Source organism: Hydra viridissima, unplaced genomic scaffold (assembly GCF_058129835.1).
Source record: "Hydra viridissima isolate aposymbiotic clone 2 unplaced genomic scaffold, HvirCarnegie_v1 scaffold_5, whole genome shotgun sequence".
Classification (NCBI taxonomy): domain Eukaryota; kingdom Metazoa; phylum Cnidaria; class Hydrozoa; order Anthoathecata; family Hydridae; genus Hydra; species Hydra viridissima.
In genome coordinates this window covers 10,363,796-10,379,296 of record NW_028324304.1, presented here as the reverse complement: position 1 = coordinate 10,379,296, position 15,501 = coordinate 10,363,796, and the positions used below count along the sequence as shown (strand labels likewise).

General features: G+C 32.5%; 1 pseudogene; it reads left to right on the top strand.

The window, feature by feature from the left end:
- The first annotated feature begins 2,187 nt into the window (after window positions 1–2,187).
- On the top strand, window positions 2,188–10,669 carry LOC149888577 (zinc finger MYM-type protein 1-like; annotated as a pseudogene).
- Window positions 10,670–15,501: the final 4,832 nt, after the last annotated feature.

Below are 15,501 nucleotides of genomic sequence, written 5' to 3'. Positions count from 1 at the left end.
AGTTTTTCTGATTTCAATCTCTTAATGAATACTCTTCTTTCTTGTTAAAGATCTCAAAATTTGATTCTTTGCTAAAAATGACTTTAGCCCAACCTTCAACCAACCAAGAAAAGAGTTCCTTACAAAGCTTTTTTTTCTTTAGCTGGTCTTTAACGGTTAGGAGAGGATTTCCAGCAACTAAACAAGTTACTATTTTAAAAATGAACAAGGTGTTGTGTTCAATTCACCTGCTTGAGTTTAACGTAGGATCTTGTCTAGACATTCTATAGAGATGGTGTTCATTTCTATTTGTTAACTCTTGAGGCCTACACAGACCTTGTTGAATCTTTGAGCTCAACTGTCATGTTATACTATTTAATTGTATTCCTTACACAACACTCACTCCTAAAATCTTTCATATTTCTCGTTTACTCTTGCTGCCTTCTTTGCTCAAACCAATAATTTGCCATTTGATGGTTTCACTGACGCTTTTTCTTCCCATTTTACCACAATTTTTTGAAGTTTGTTCAAAATTTGACCATTGTTACTATTTTGTAATTTTTTTCAGGCCTTTTCAAAAATTTAAATAGAGTTAAGTGACAGTAAAAAAAATATAGCTGTATAGATTATTCAAAAAAAGTCCGACCGGAAGACTGTTTGGAAAAAATTCTGTTAAAAATAAGTTCAAACATACAAGCGCTTTAACATTTTTGTCTAAAATAATTCTCTTTAGTGTTATTATTTACATGAGTTCATAAAACTCAATATATTTCCTGTTCCGGTTATCACTCTTTGATAAATTTTTTTTAAACTTTAGCTTAACATGATTAGAATACATTTCAAAAGAAATTTTCATTTTATACGACTTTCACCGGTTGTTATAAATTAACGAGTGGACTTAAAATTTCTTGCACTATCGTATGTAAAGTATGTAAAATATATATACAACAAGTGCCACAAATGTATATATAAATATAATATATAGCAGTGCATGTTTCAATTTTCTTTAAAGAAAGTTTATTTACATTATTTTTGGGCGGATTATTTGTGGCAGTTTATGCTACGAAACTTGTCAACTAATATTTGGTTTTTTGCAGTTGCTGCTAGTAATTGACGTGTACAAGATGGTTAACTATGTTTTGCTTCCCTTTTTTAATCTTTTATACAAATTTGTTTTATATTGTAATCCGGCGTCTATTGCTTGTGCCGTATTTTTGAAACGTTTTTAACGTTATTCATCTTCGTTAACAAATATGACGTTTAAGCAATATCTCGTTTTATTCTAGCTTAAAGCTGTTACCAGTAACGTCTGCCAGAGGCAAAAGCTTTTAGATCCTTTTTTCTTGTTGTAACTTCAAAATTACCACCCAAGGATACTCATCATTTTCTTCAAAACTGAATTGAAAAGTTATACTGCCACAATTAGTTTTTCTGATAGTGGGCTATGCTGTTAGCACCCTTACTTAAACTTTCCCAAACTATAACTTTTTAAATGCAATACACTTAGTTGAAGTAGCTTCTTAAAGATTTTAAAAATATTTTCTATATACTTTTCTATGAAGTAGGGTTAAATTAATTATCATTTTCTCATGCCACCTTTAATTTGAAAGGCTGTTAAATAATCTTTTCAAAAAATGCTTCATTTTCCAGAAAACAAACGTTACTTATTCTTTTATCCATTGAAGATCTTGGAAAAAATTACTAAACTTAACCTTAAATGAAAAACTTAAAGATTTAGCCAACTTTTACAATTTTGATGTTTATATGACTGTTAATCCAGTGTCTACTAGATACCATAACAAGTAGGGATGTCACCGTCCACTAATTTAAGCGAATTCTTCATTTGAGTTTTGCAGATTTCCCAAAATGAAAGTTAATATACGCAAAATGAAAATGAAAACAAAACTTTACCATTAACAAAACAGAAGCAATCATTGACGCGTGATAAACGCATGATAAGTCAGGTTTATCATAGTATAACAACAATTACCGCCTTTGGATTTACCAAAAGATATAAACCAATCCACTTTGGATGTAAACCGAATTTTTGATTTGGTTTTTAAAGCGCAGAGAATCAAGTATAAAAGCGACAGATTTAAATACCAAAATAGAGAAAAGCACGATACTTTTTTGGTCACCAGATTAAGGTTTGTTAACATTAGTTATGCATAAACTTTAATATGATGTAAGGTTAGCAAATATCTTGAAATGATTAAAGAAAAAGTTTCTATGGTTTTGAGAGAGCCGTTAACCTTGAAACTGATTGCTGCTTCTGTGGTATTAAGCAACTGAAATAAATAGGTCCATATTAAGTCTTTATGTAAAGCAGTAGGGTTTGAGTATGATAGTGTATAATTAAAGAGTCTGGATATTTAAAAATCCAGAGTTTAAAGACTCAATAAAGCCAAATTAAGCTTAAAGCATGCACGGTTAGTTGCTAATGCTGAAATGGGCTTTCGTGGCAACAAAATTTCTGAGAACAATGAAAATATTTTAACTGACTGATTTTAAAAAGATTGGGTGCAGCATAAAACTTAAAATGTGATCTTTGTTCTGCTATTTATATTGGTTTCCTAAAAACAGATCTGTCATGAAAATTCTCAAAAGGGAAGAGATTCCATTACAACTTAAGAGAGTTTTTGATAGCACGATAACGTTCGCAAACAAACTCCTTTTTTTTTCAGTGAGATTTTTTATTCTTTGTAAATCTCTCTATAACGAGATAAGATGCATTTACTTATCTCAAATTAACAATAAATTCTTCGCATTTAATTGGAACGTGAAAATAAGTTATTAGGATTGTGTGTTATTGTTTCTTCGGAAGCAACTTATATTTACAATCCCGAAACTATTATATGGTCCCTTGTATCATTCTCAAAGCCTGACGAAACAATATCACACATAGCGTTCTTCAGGAATAGCCACCTGCGGCAATGACTTTAAATGGGAGTTGTGTCAATTGATTTGATTTTGTAATCAAATAGAATAATCCTTACTTGTGGCAAGTTGAAAACATTTTGAAAAACCGCAATCTTGTTTAACTCAAATATAATTGTAACGACGAATAATCATCAAACATCTGACAATCTGATGTTACACAAAAAAAAGTAAGCTTTACCGCTCTTGAGAATGCTGATATTCTTTTAACTGCTGGGCATTTAGGATGTTAATGTGCATACTGAACTCGTGTTTTGTTTAAAATTCAACGCTATAATATATTTGAAAAATAAAGATTCCGCTCTTTTTAGAGTGTTTGGTATTTATATCTCACGCTCACCTATTTTGAATTGAGTTAGTATCGCTTGTATGAAACAATATGTCGGGAACTCATAGAAAATAATTACGAAATTACAGCCAGAATTATCTAGCTGTCTTTAAAAACTACAGTTGTAGTAAGGTATGAATATCGGTACCTGTTTTTACAGTGATAATATGCTTTACATAGCTTCTTGAACTCGTTTTTGTTCTGTAGCAAGCAACACTCGCCGTCATTATCACTTGTTAAGTCACTATCAAGTAATAGAAACTTGTTGTCCCGAATGTCGTTTGTTTCTGACTGACTTTCTGACAAATCCCAAGTTGTTTAAATGTTTTGAAAACATCCTCATTAGTTGGGATTTTTTCTGAACTTAGCAGCAAACTCATAATTCGAAATGCTTGATAGAACACAACATACTGCTACATCATCGCTGCTGTAGGCTCATCTTTAAAATGAGCAACTGAGTTATGAACAATCACTTATACTGTTTCATATACCTTGCCATTCATGAGTCGTAGAAAGAACCACAAAAGACATAACTGCACCAGTTAAAAAGTTTATTGCCTAAAGCAAAACATGGAACGATAATGCAAAGCAAAATGTCGCAGCTTGAATTGGCTAGGATTGACACCAAAGCTGATTTCCTTTCATTTTTCTTACGCTATTGATCAAAGAAAAATATTTTTCCGCGCAGCTTTGACATTATCCCAATTATTTTATATAGACAAACAGTTGCACAGAAACTGCTATCAACTGGTTTTAAAGGAAGGCAGGATGTAACGCTGGTGCCTTACACTTTTGAAGCTTCCAGGAAATTCGGCTTCGCTAAAAATTTAAGTTGGCAATTTTTCTCCAATTGTTTTAGCGGAAGTCAATCCTGTCATAGGTAACTTAACTATATATCCTGCCAACGAATTTTTCATTTTTAAGATCCACAGATTTATTAGGTTGGATTCGATTAACCAAGGGAAGATCGTCAGCATTAAAAATTTTGTTTAGCTAACGCTTCGATGAAACAGTTGGTAACATAGTGTTCTTTCATGGTGCTACCATTTCACAGGCGCATGCAATAGCTTCACCAGAAACCGTTTTGAATAATATGTTAGATCATATCTTCCAACGGTGTTTTCAAACATCTAAACCATAAAAATCATCAAAGTTCATCATTTTCGCAGCGACTTTCAGGGTTATGAGAATTAACGAAAAGACATTGTCATTTCTGCTACAAACGATCAGAAGGTGTTCTTAAATGAGTTTATCTAAATTTGCAAATGACATTTTCCTCACAACCTGATAATTTTGGTTGTTTCCTCACAATTTCAGTGATTTTTGCCTTGTTTCCTCCACCGGGTGGATAAGTTGTTCTTTAGTATTGCATACTTTAATATAACTTTGAATTGGGGGTGCCATCAATGCGTTGTAATTGACTTTAACAGTTTTTGTATTCATCTTTTGCTTAGTAGCAGTTGTCGCCATGCTGCAATCTTTGAATTCAAAAAGCAATTGTTTACGGTTACACTCAAAAGAAAACATTCGTAAAAAAATTGGAAACGCAACAACTTCTTTATTATTTGGTATTAAAATAAAAGTGCGTCCAACAGCTTGCTATACTTACGAAAAGTTCTTGTTATCCAAAGAAATTTGCCAAAGTAGAACGATAAATGGTTCGACTTAACGAAGTTCGATTCATCCAAGGGTGGACTGAACACGAAAATTTTTCTAGAAATTAGCTTAGCGATTTCAAGGGAACAAAGAAAACAGTTCGAGATTATAAAAGTTCAAGTTAACTGGTATTTGAGTTCCCGTAATTTATTTGTATTATCGCTTCAGTATCTTTGTAGACAACTTTGAAGTAATATACCTATTAACTTAATAACTGCGTAATGTTAATATATTTATTTTAGGCTTTTAGTTAAAGAATTTAACCCTAAGTTAAAATATTATTTAACATCTTTTAAAAGTAGTCGACACTTTGAAAACAGCTAATTTCTGGATTCTAAACTCTAAATAAAAATCACATTTCGGCGTTATTTTAACCCCTGACTATAATAAGAGTGTACTGTGAAAGTATAACTCACAGTCATGCCCCAGTGTCATAAGTTGGACCTTAAATGAACAAATACGCAGGAATATTTGAATGCAAATACAAATGTATTCAATAGTAACCCAAGTATTTATTTTTTTGATTGTATCTAGAAAAATAAATGTAAGGGTTAGTGTTGAGACTTGTTGAGGAGTTTCTCAATAAACTTCCATCTATGTCCATTGTGAAATGAAAAACGTTTAAAGCAATAAAAAAAAACTTTTTCCGCAAAAATAGACAAAACATTTGAAATAAGCATGGTCGACTTTGTATTCATGAACCCTTCAAGGGAGTGAACAATACTATTTATTAGCTGAGAAAGAAGCTCAAGCGATAGTCGAAGCCATAAATTACAGGCGCCATTTTCTTTCGGGGCGACATTTCATTCTCATCACTGACCAACGATCTGTGGCATCAATGTATGATTATAAATCAAGCAGTAAAATAAAGAATGATAAAATAATGCGTTCGAAATAGCCTTGTATCCATATTCTTATGACATCCATTATCGTCCTGGCCAATGTAATAGTGGTCCAGATTTTTTCGTTTTAGATGTGCAGCAATAAGTTCAGAATTATTATATGATTTGCATGCTACACTTTCCCATCCTGGTGTTAATCGCCTCCTTCATTTTATTCAATCAAGAAACCTCCCTAACTCAGTAGAAGACGTAAAACAAATATGTAAAGATTGTAGAACATGTAAAAAAATAAAACCTAAGTATTATCGCCTAAATGATGTGCACCTAATTAAAGCAATTCAGACATTCGAACGTATACCTCTTGACTTCAAAGGTCCATTACCTTCCTCAACCCCTGAACAATATATGCTGACAATTATAGACGAATACTAACGTTTTCCCTTTGCTTATCCTATAAAAGATATGACAACTCAGACAGTAATAAACTGCTTAGCTGATCTTTTTTCCATGTTTGGTATGTCTAGCTATGTTCATTTTAAAAGAAGGCTGGATGTAACGCAGCTAAATGCTTTTCGCTACTGTATCTTTTCCAGCAGATATTAACGTAGATCATCCTGAACCTAGTAGCAATTATTGATGAGTGCAAACAAAAACTGTGAGTTGTAAGAGATGCATGTTCAACAGAAAGCCTTTCAGCTTTAGTATGCGATGACACAGATAACTACACCGGGAGAAGAAATAGAATAATAAGAAATGGAATTGTGGAAAAGCCCACGCAGTGTCTCCTGTACATATATATGTAAATATATATATATATATATATATATATACGAACTAATTTTAGGTCGGTCTATCACATCCTGATGATATATGTCTTCAATGTTTATGAGTTGTCAGTAAACCATAGGATATGGGGGAGCGATGAGGTATTTTTGAGTGCAAAATGTCTGCATTTTGTTTTTGTCAACTTTATGGTGACATGTCTTATAGTCTATTAGGTTATTCACATCATGAATAACGCTTCCATTAGAGTTGTTTAGTACTCTAAAAGGTATGTAAAAGAAATTAATGAGTATATGGGAGATGAATACAATAAAGATGAACAACCCAAGTGATCTTCTCTCTAGATGCGATTGGTTTATATTCAAGTGCATTATGCAATTCTTTACCAACAGATAGTTATGAGTGAATGACAGAAGATGAATTTAATTCATGATTTGTATTTGAGGAGTAGATTTGGAATCTCAAAATTATTTGAAAGATTTACCCAATGACTACCCTCCAGCTCTGGAAAGTAAGCGAATAGATAATGTTGATAAACTATTACCTAACTTAAACAGTAAAAATAAACATGTTATTCTTCATAAGAATCAAATTACTAGTGAAATATGGCATGATTACGTTACGCATTTTAATTGAGAAATAAAATTGAATGAAAGCCCATGGTTAAAGCAATGTCAGTATGAGCAATAAAGACCGCCAGGTTCTGCTTTTCTCCACCTTTAATTGTATTTCATATTAAGATAAGTGTTGGTTAGATATGCTATTTTTTTGTATTAGACAAATATAAAGTTGTAAAGAAGATAAAAATTTATTTTTTACCCATTTTACCCCACCCACCCCTCGCCTTTAAGCGATAAAGCTGCCCCTTTAATGATATTACCTTTCAAAAATAATAAAAAACTTTATTCTCAGCATTTTGTGCGAGGAAGGATAATTAAATTAAAAATAACGTTCGAAAAAGACGCACACAAGATGATTCTTCAGCTCTTCATATTAATTAATGATGAAGCAAAAAGAAGTTAAAAATAACAACTGAGGAAAGTCATAAACACGGAGACTTATTCAACCTGTCAATTCTATAAATGGTAAAGCGAAAAGAAGAAAAGTAAAAAAAACAACTGGGAAAAGACGTAAACACGAAGACTCATCAACCTGCTAAAAATAAAAAAATGAAAAGGTATCGCAACTTGAAAAACAAGTAAAAACTATAAAAGCTCAAAAAAAAGAGTCTAACGGATGGAGGAAGGCGTAGTTTTAAAGAGAAAAAAATAAGAGTTTTTAAAAAAGTTTTTAAAAATTTTAAAGATAGAGAATTTTAGTGATTGAAAAATACATTGATGAACAAGCAGTTTTATAAGTGGGTAAAAGAGAGAAAGAAGAAGAAGTTTTTGATAATCAGAAGAAGTAAAAAATTACATAGAAATTAGAAGAAATATTGATTAAAGAAAAATCGCCAGAAGTTTCAGATAAGGAAAAGATATTAAAAAGAAAAACCAAAAAGAGGAGTAATTGATCAAAATAGTATCGAACACTACGAGTAGAGTAAGAGAATACTGTTTGTATTTTATAAGTGTAATGAGTATAAGAGTGCTAACCATAACACTCTAGTAGAGCGTTTATTAAATTTTTATTGTATAAAAAGAAGGCAAACATAACCTTAAACCTTTTACAACTAAACCTTTCCTATTCCTAACAAAATTATCCCCAAACCTCGTCCTTTCCTAACAAAGCAATTCCCAGACCACCAACGTCGATCCCAACCATCCAAATACCTTTACCGCATAGCTCTACAACCCATACCTCCATAATCCCTTATCACATCATCACCCTAACATACGAAAAACATTAAATAATTGATTATATAAAAACGCTGCCCTCACATAAGTAACAACTTAAGGACTAACAACATTTTTTTTCAACAAATCTTTCATCTCTAATTGCTTTATCCCATTTTTAACAAATAAGTTGTATCAATGATCAAAAGAACTTAACGTTCTTGGAGTACCAATTTCTAGGGAATACTTGCCTTCACATCACAAGAAGGCATATTTATCTGAATGAGAAAACAAACCAAAGATGCTGTTAGCACATTTTAAGTCAAATGCAAGGTGATACGTAATTTAGATTTAATCAACTCCAGATTAAATCTAAATTACGTATCACCTTGTAAAAAGGAGGCGAAACCCCCCCCCCCCCCCCTCTTTCAAGATATTTGCGAAGGAATGTTGATATTTTTTTCGAGAAGAAAAACGAGTATTATTATATAGATGGAAACATAACAATATAAAAGCACAAAAATCAATCAACTGCATTATTTAGTATTAGTGGTAACTATGCAAGTAAGATAATTAGTTATTTTACGCCATTAAAAAAAGTCAGTCAAAAAAAAAATTATTTACTTGAATTCATCAACGGTGGTGAGTTAACTTAAACTGCAATACTTTTTTTAAAATTAAAGATTTTTATTAAATTAATAATTTATTAGTGTTGCGATAATAAAATTAAATGTTATCAATAACTTTTAAGATTGTTCTAATTGTTTGTTTTTATTTATATGTATTATACATTTTTATATTTTCGACTAAAGATAAAAAAAGCAACAACTAATAACCACAATTCTCAAAACGAAAAATTGCACTCATTTTTAAGTCCCTAAGAATGAGTTCCAAACACAAAAGATAAAATTATTTAAAGCCAAATTACTGTATATTCAACGTTTTATTTAAAATTTTATCTAAATAAAATTAGTTTTGGTCAAATGGTTTTTTACTCGACAACAATTCGATTAACATAAGTAATTCAATTATATATTTTTTCAAATGAGTTTATTGAAGCGACAACTAGTGAACAACATGACAAGTCTTTAGTCTGACAGTGAACAACATGACAAGTCTTTTTTAAATGAAGTTCAACATTTAGAAACTATCCACACTGAAAATCAACTTTTTCATCTGCCCAAACATTATATTTTCCCTAAAACTAAAATCGGGGCTCGAGAGCGTTTATGCCAACATAAATCGTTCATAGATTTTCCATGGTTGCATTATGATGAAAGGAAAGATACATATATTTTTTTTACTTGTCTTTCAAAGAATCCAAGTTTACTAAAAACTGCTGTTTTTAAGGTTTGGTACTCTAATTCTTCATTACAATGATCGCATTTTATTTAGAACTAACATTGCCTTATTGTGTTATTCAAGAAAGAAAGGGGAACCTGAAAGATCACAGAAATAAAGAAGACGCTTATATTACCAAAGGTTTCGTTTCATTGAAAAAAGCTCCAAAATATTTTTCAGACTCACCAAGATTTAGCACGTCACAAAACAGCCCTGTTCTATCAACTCAACGTCGTTTAATCTCAAGATATTGCGGAGTTAATGGATAAGCAGACTTCCAATAGGAGAGCTATAGAACAAAATTATCTCTTGGACGTTATCCGATGCCTACTTTACTTCGGACGACAAGGAATAGCTCTGCAAGGTCACGATGGTAAAGACAATTTTATCCAACATTTGCGCCTGTTTGGTACAAACAACAAAAATAGAGCAGATCATATTGATGGAAGAATTGGTTACAAGTATACACACAACGAGGTGCAAAATGAGATTTTGGATATGATAGCTACTCTAACAATACAAGAAAAACCATCCGAGAACGCAATTTTTTTTTCCTATATTGCCGATGAAGGTACTGACGTGAGCAATTAAGAACAGCTATCGTTTTTCTTCGAACTGTAGATAAAGATTTTAACTCATTTGAAGGCTTTATGGGATTTTGCCAGTTTAAAAATGTTAAAAGTGATACCATTGTATTTGTTATCAAAGATATTCTCATTAGAATAAACATATGTTTTGATAATTGCAGAGGTCAAACCTATGATGGCGCATTTAAAATGATGGGAAAGAATTCTAGAGTATCAGCTCAAATTCTTATTGAACAGCAAAAAGCCGTTGCCATACACTGTCAAGGACATTTTCTCAGCCAAGCTGTGAAATTGCTGGCTAAGGAATATGACATTTTTCGAGATACTTTCAAACCGAAATTTTTATTTTCCATAAAAGTTTTTTTGTTGCCCCAAAAATATTTGGAACCAAAATAAATATTTCACTTTTGCCCAAAGAACTCAGTCAAGAACATGGTATTGACAACCAGTGAGCTGTGGTTCTTTCCATTTCTTTTGAAAAAAAACTCTTTTTAACTGAGTGACAATTTCATTCCTTCTTCCAGTGTTTACATTCGTAGTACCCGCTACAATCATCTTCATATTCTTCCATAAGTTGTGTTCATCGAGAACGGTTGTTATGCCTTTGACAACAGTCTCTGCTTTTCCGTCTGGTATATCTGGTGCTTGTAACTTAACTTCTCTTTGTGTATCCTCAACAATTTATATTCTTTGTGGCTAAAACTTCTTAAATAGTGGATCTGAAGAAGCAAGATTGTGAAAGTGTCTGAATCTCAATACCATCTTGAGATAACTGTCGGTTGCTGCTTTTCTGGTTGACATTTTTGAAGATGTAAATATTTTGGTTGCAGTTTTTGGTTTTGTTGTACTTTTTGCTTGTGCTTATAAATACTCTTCTGAATCTTCAGACCCTCGATATTCTGTCTCAGTCTCTGATTTGGAATTTCACGATGTTACTGTAGCTGTTGCAACTGCTGTTGTTACATAATACAAGTACATTTTTCTTTTTTTTGATGTATGGATAGTTTTTGCACTCGCAGCCTTCCCAGTTATATTTCCAACCTGCCCTTTGCTTTCTTTTTGAAGATTATAAATTTTTTTCCCTCATAACAGAGCCATACACCATCTCTTTTTTTTGATGTCAAAATCTTCATTCAATGAACCATATATTTCTTCTCTTGCATATTTATATTTTTGCGTATGCGATTTGAATTGATAAATTCAAAAAATTTAATTTCTTTTGCCATAAGCTTGCTACTGCTCTCTCAATTTGATTTGTGCGATTACGTGTACCTTGGAATCCCCCAGAAAACAAAAAACGACCAACACTTGAACTTTGAATGGTATCCTGCTACTATTTTCCAATGATTTTTTTCAATTGGAACACTTCTTCTTTTCCTATTTGACTCATGAAATTGTATAGTTAAAAAATTTTCTAGAAGATTAAAAATTTGTAGAAGATTTATTGTCTGTAATTCCAACAGTTAAAATTAACGTATTTCCACCTTAAAGATAAAGTATAATTAATTATGTTTTTTTTTAACCTAGAAAATATACGAAGGACCCGAGAAAAAAAAACCGGCTAATCCTGTTAAGTACTTAATAAGTTTCCTTCTAAAACTTAGTAAGTTCCTAACGAGTACTTACTAGGAACTTACTAGGATTAGCAGGAAATTCATAAACGTCATCTGCAGATGACGTTTATGACTTTCATTAGTCATGACTAATGGGAAACTTAATAAGTTTAGCCGTATTAGGCGAAAACTTACTAGGATTAGCCGTATTAGCAGGAAGTTAAACAGATTCCTAGTAGTATTAGCCGGTTTTTTTTTCTCGGGTATCTTTACTAAATCTTGTAATTTGTGCTTTACGGAAAAATGCAACATTATCACATCGCAGATGAACTTACTTAATTAACGAAGCGAGCTGACGTCAAATTATCGTCACTAAAATAAAGTTCTAATAAAAAAAAAGTTATTTTTGTAACAGCAGACAATCCGTAGCGTTTTTTTTTTGTATATAGGCGAATTATGTATTTTGGGCCATACAATCGATCGATTTTATTATTTTGGTATCTGAGAACAACATTTATGACCATTGATCCAAAAATTTAATTTTGGACAAGAATCCTTTTTCACTCACCACAATGATCCCAAGCTTAGTCAAGGATTGGCTAAAGCAAAGCAATGTTTAATTATTAGCTGACAATTCATTCTCGCCCGATCTTAATCCCTAAGAACATTTATGGGATGAGATCAATCCGAGGTAAAAGAGAAGCACAAGCCTTAGAAATTCCATGACATTGGGGACCTCTTGAAAAACGAATTGAATAGCATTGAGTTGTCTCTTTTTCAAAAACTTGTCGGATTAATACACCAAGTAGATTGCAAGAATGCATCAAAATCAAAGGTTTACCCAACACGATACTAGATTCGATGAAATATCTTTTTTTCTTTCCTCTGGGCTAATAATTTTTGTATGTGATATTTGAACAAACTTATACTGTTTTATCAATAATATAAGATCAAAAGTAATTGAAAAGTTGAAACTTGAATTATATATACAAATAATAACAGGCTACACAATCATGCTAACACTCAGTAACTTTCTCCTAAAATTCTTATATGATAGCAAAGATAAAAGAGTTATGCAAGGATGAGCCATTATTTTTTGGATTAACTGCTTGTGTATACATACATGTATATATATATATATATATATATATATATATATATATATATATATATATATATATATATATATATATATATATATATATATATATATACAGTATTGGACAAAACATTTGCAACCAACATCGAGCAATGCTAAAAAGTGTTCCTAATTTTACATGTCTTAAAAACGAAACGAACTATACTACCACAGCAAACAGTTCAGGAGTCTGGAGTCATAGCATGCCATGACATGAGCAATCAGCTGACAGGTGACAGCACACAGGCAGAATTTCGTTGACAAGTGCCATTTTGCAGCGGACAAAACAAGTGCAACTTTTTTGGTTTGTTTCATTTTCTTAAGTCTGGTCCGTGTCAACGTCACGGAAGTTTTTTAATAATTAAAGGAAGTATCCAAAAGTTTCCAGAAGCATGCAGAAGCTTCCAGAAGTTTCCAGAAGAAGCATCTGGAAGCATCCAGTAGCATCCAGAAATATCCAGTAGCATCCAGAAATATCCAGAAACATTCAGAAGCATCCAGACGCATCCAGAAGCTTCCAGAAGCATCGAAAAGAAGCATTTAGAATCTTCCAGAACAGGTTCACACAGGTTCATTTTACTATATAAGAGACATGTAAATCGACATGTAATTCAGTCAGCATATGGAAGTCAATCAGTCAGTATTATGAAGACAGTTTATCGAAGTGAACTTTATCAAAGTGTTTTATCGAAGAACATCAATACAAGAAGTGAAATACAACAAGTGTTTCATTACATCAATACAGTCCACATCCAATCAAGACGTTGTGTTCAACAGAGCATTATTGTATCATCACAAGGTAAATGTAACACGGTAAGCCTTGAGAAGCGTAATTATTTATTTTTATTATTTTTATGACTTCATGTGCAAAAATGGCTCCCGACAGTCTTGGATTGGAACTAAGAAAGAAAATTAGTGGCGATTACATAAGTGGAATGTCACAAAAAAGTATTTGTGATAAATATTGCGTGAAAAAATGGACCATATCAAGACTATGCTCCAAATATCGTTCTACGGAGAAGTTGGCAGCAGATAACAAAGGTGGAAGACCGCGTTCCACCACTTCTAGAGAGGATTCTATGATTGTCAGATCCGTCAAGAAGGATCCCTGGATATCAGTCGAGATACAAAAGCAATTAGAGCTGCCTGTATCGGACCGAACAATCAGACGACGTGCTGTTGAAGCCGGATTGTTTTCTCGACGCCCTGCAAAGAAACCGCTGATTTCACTAAAAAACCAGAAGAAAAGACTCCTGTTTGCTACATTTCATATTGACTGGAATGTGCAGAAATGGCGAACTGTCCTGTTCAGTGATGAATCGAAGTTCAACATCATTGGGAGAGATGGCATTTGCCGTGTACGTCGACCGGCCGGAAAACGCCTCGATTTACGTTACTGCCATAAGACCGTGAAGCATGGTGGAGGCAATGTTATGGTCTGGGGGTGTTTTTCTGCTAACGGTCTAGATCCAATACATCGAAACAATGGAATAATGGACCGTTTCATGTATAAAAATATCCTGAAAGCTGTTATGTTACCTCATGCTGAATGGAATATGCCAATAAAACGGGTTTTTCAGCAAGACAACGATCCGAAACACACTGCAAAACTAGTCAAGCAGTGGTTTCAAGACAACCACCTATCGGTGATGGATTGGCCGACTCAATCTCCGGATCTCAACCTTATCGAGAACCTGTGGGAGATTGTCAACCGCAGAATTAATCCTGAAGGTGTTCGTAATAAGGATCAACTGCTTGAACAAATCCAAAAGGCCTGGGCAGCGATTCCACAAAGTTTCATTGATCACCTGATCGAATCTATGCCTCGAAGATGCAAGGCTGTGATCGACAACAAAGGATTCGCCACGAAATATTGATAGCGAAATACAGCTTGGTCAACATTTTGTCGAGTTGCACTTGTTTTGTCCAGAAGGAAATCAACTTTTTTTTAATACTTTTGATTAATTTATTAACTTTCGTGTACAAATAATGAACTTTGTGATGAATAAAACTTGAAGAACTTTGTCTCTACACAGTTACATATTTATTTCTCTAAATTGAAAAAATGCAGCACTTTTATATAAAGAAACTAAATTAGCATTATTTGGTTGCAAATGTTTTGTCCAATACTGTATATATATATATATATATATATATATATATATATATATATATATATATATATATATATATATATATATATATATATATAAATTAGGGTAGGTCCATTTTACCCGGGCCTACTGCATAATGTCGCAGTAGTATGAGGTAGTTAAAATAAGATACCTTACAAAATTTTAATGATTTAGGAGCAGTGAGGTCAATCAAGGAATTTCTTTCAATTTATTTTGCAGACTGGCCAAGTTTATTCTGTAAATATACTGCTGTGATTGCGTTTAAAAGAATAATAAAACAAGTTCTCTATTTAAGAGACTAAGTTAATTAAATGATTTAAAAAGATACCCTTGTCTAGAGACAGTATTGATTTTAAACCATGATTTCGGACCCTGATGTCATTATCTTTAACCTTGGCATAAAGAATGTTTTTAGGTCTTTGGTAGAAGGTGTTGTTTTTAATGTTC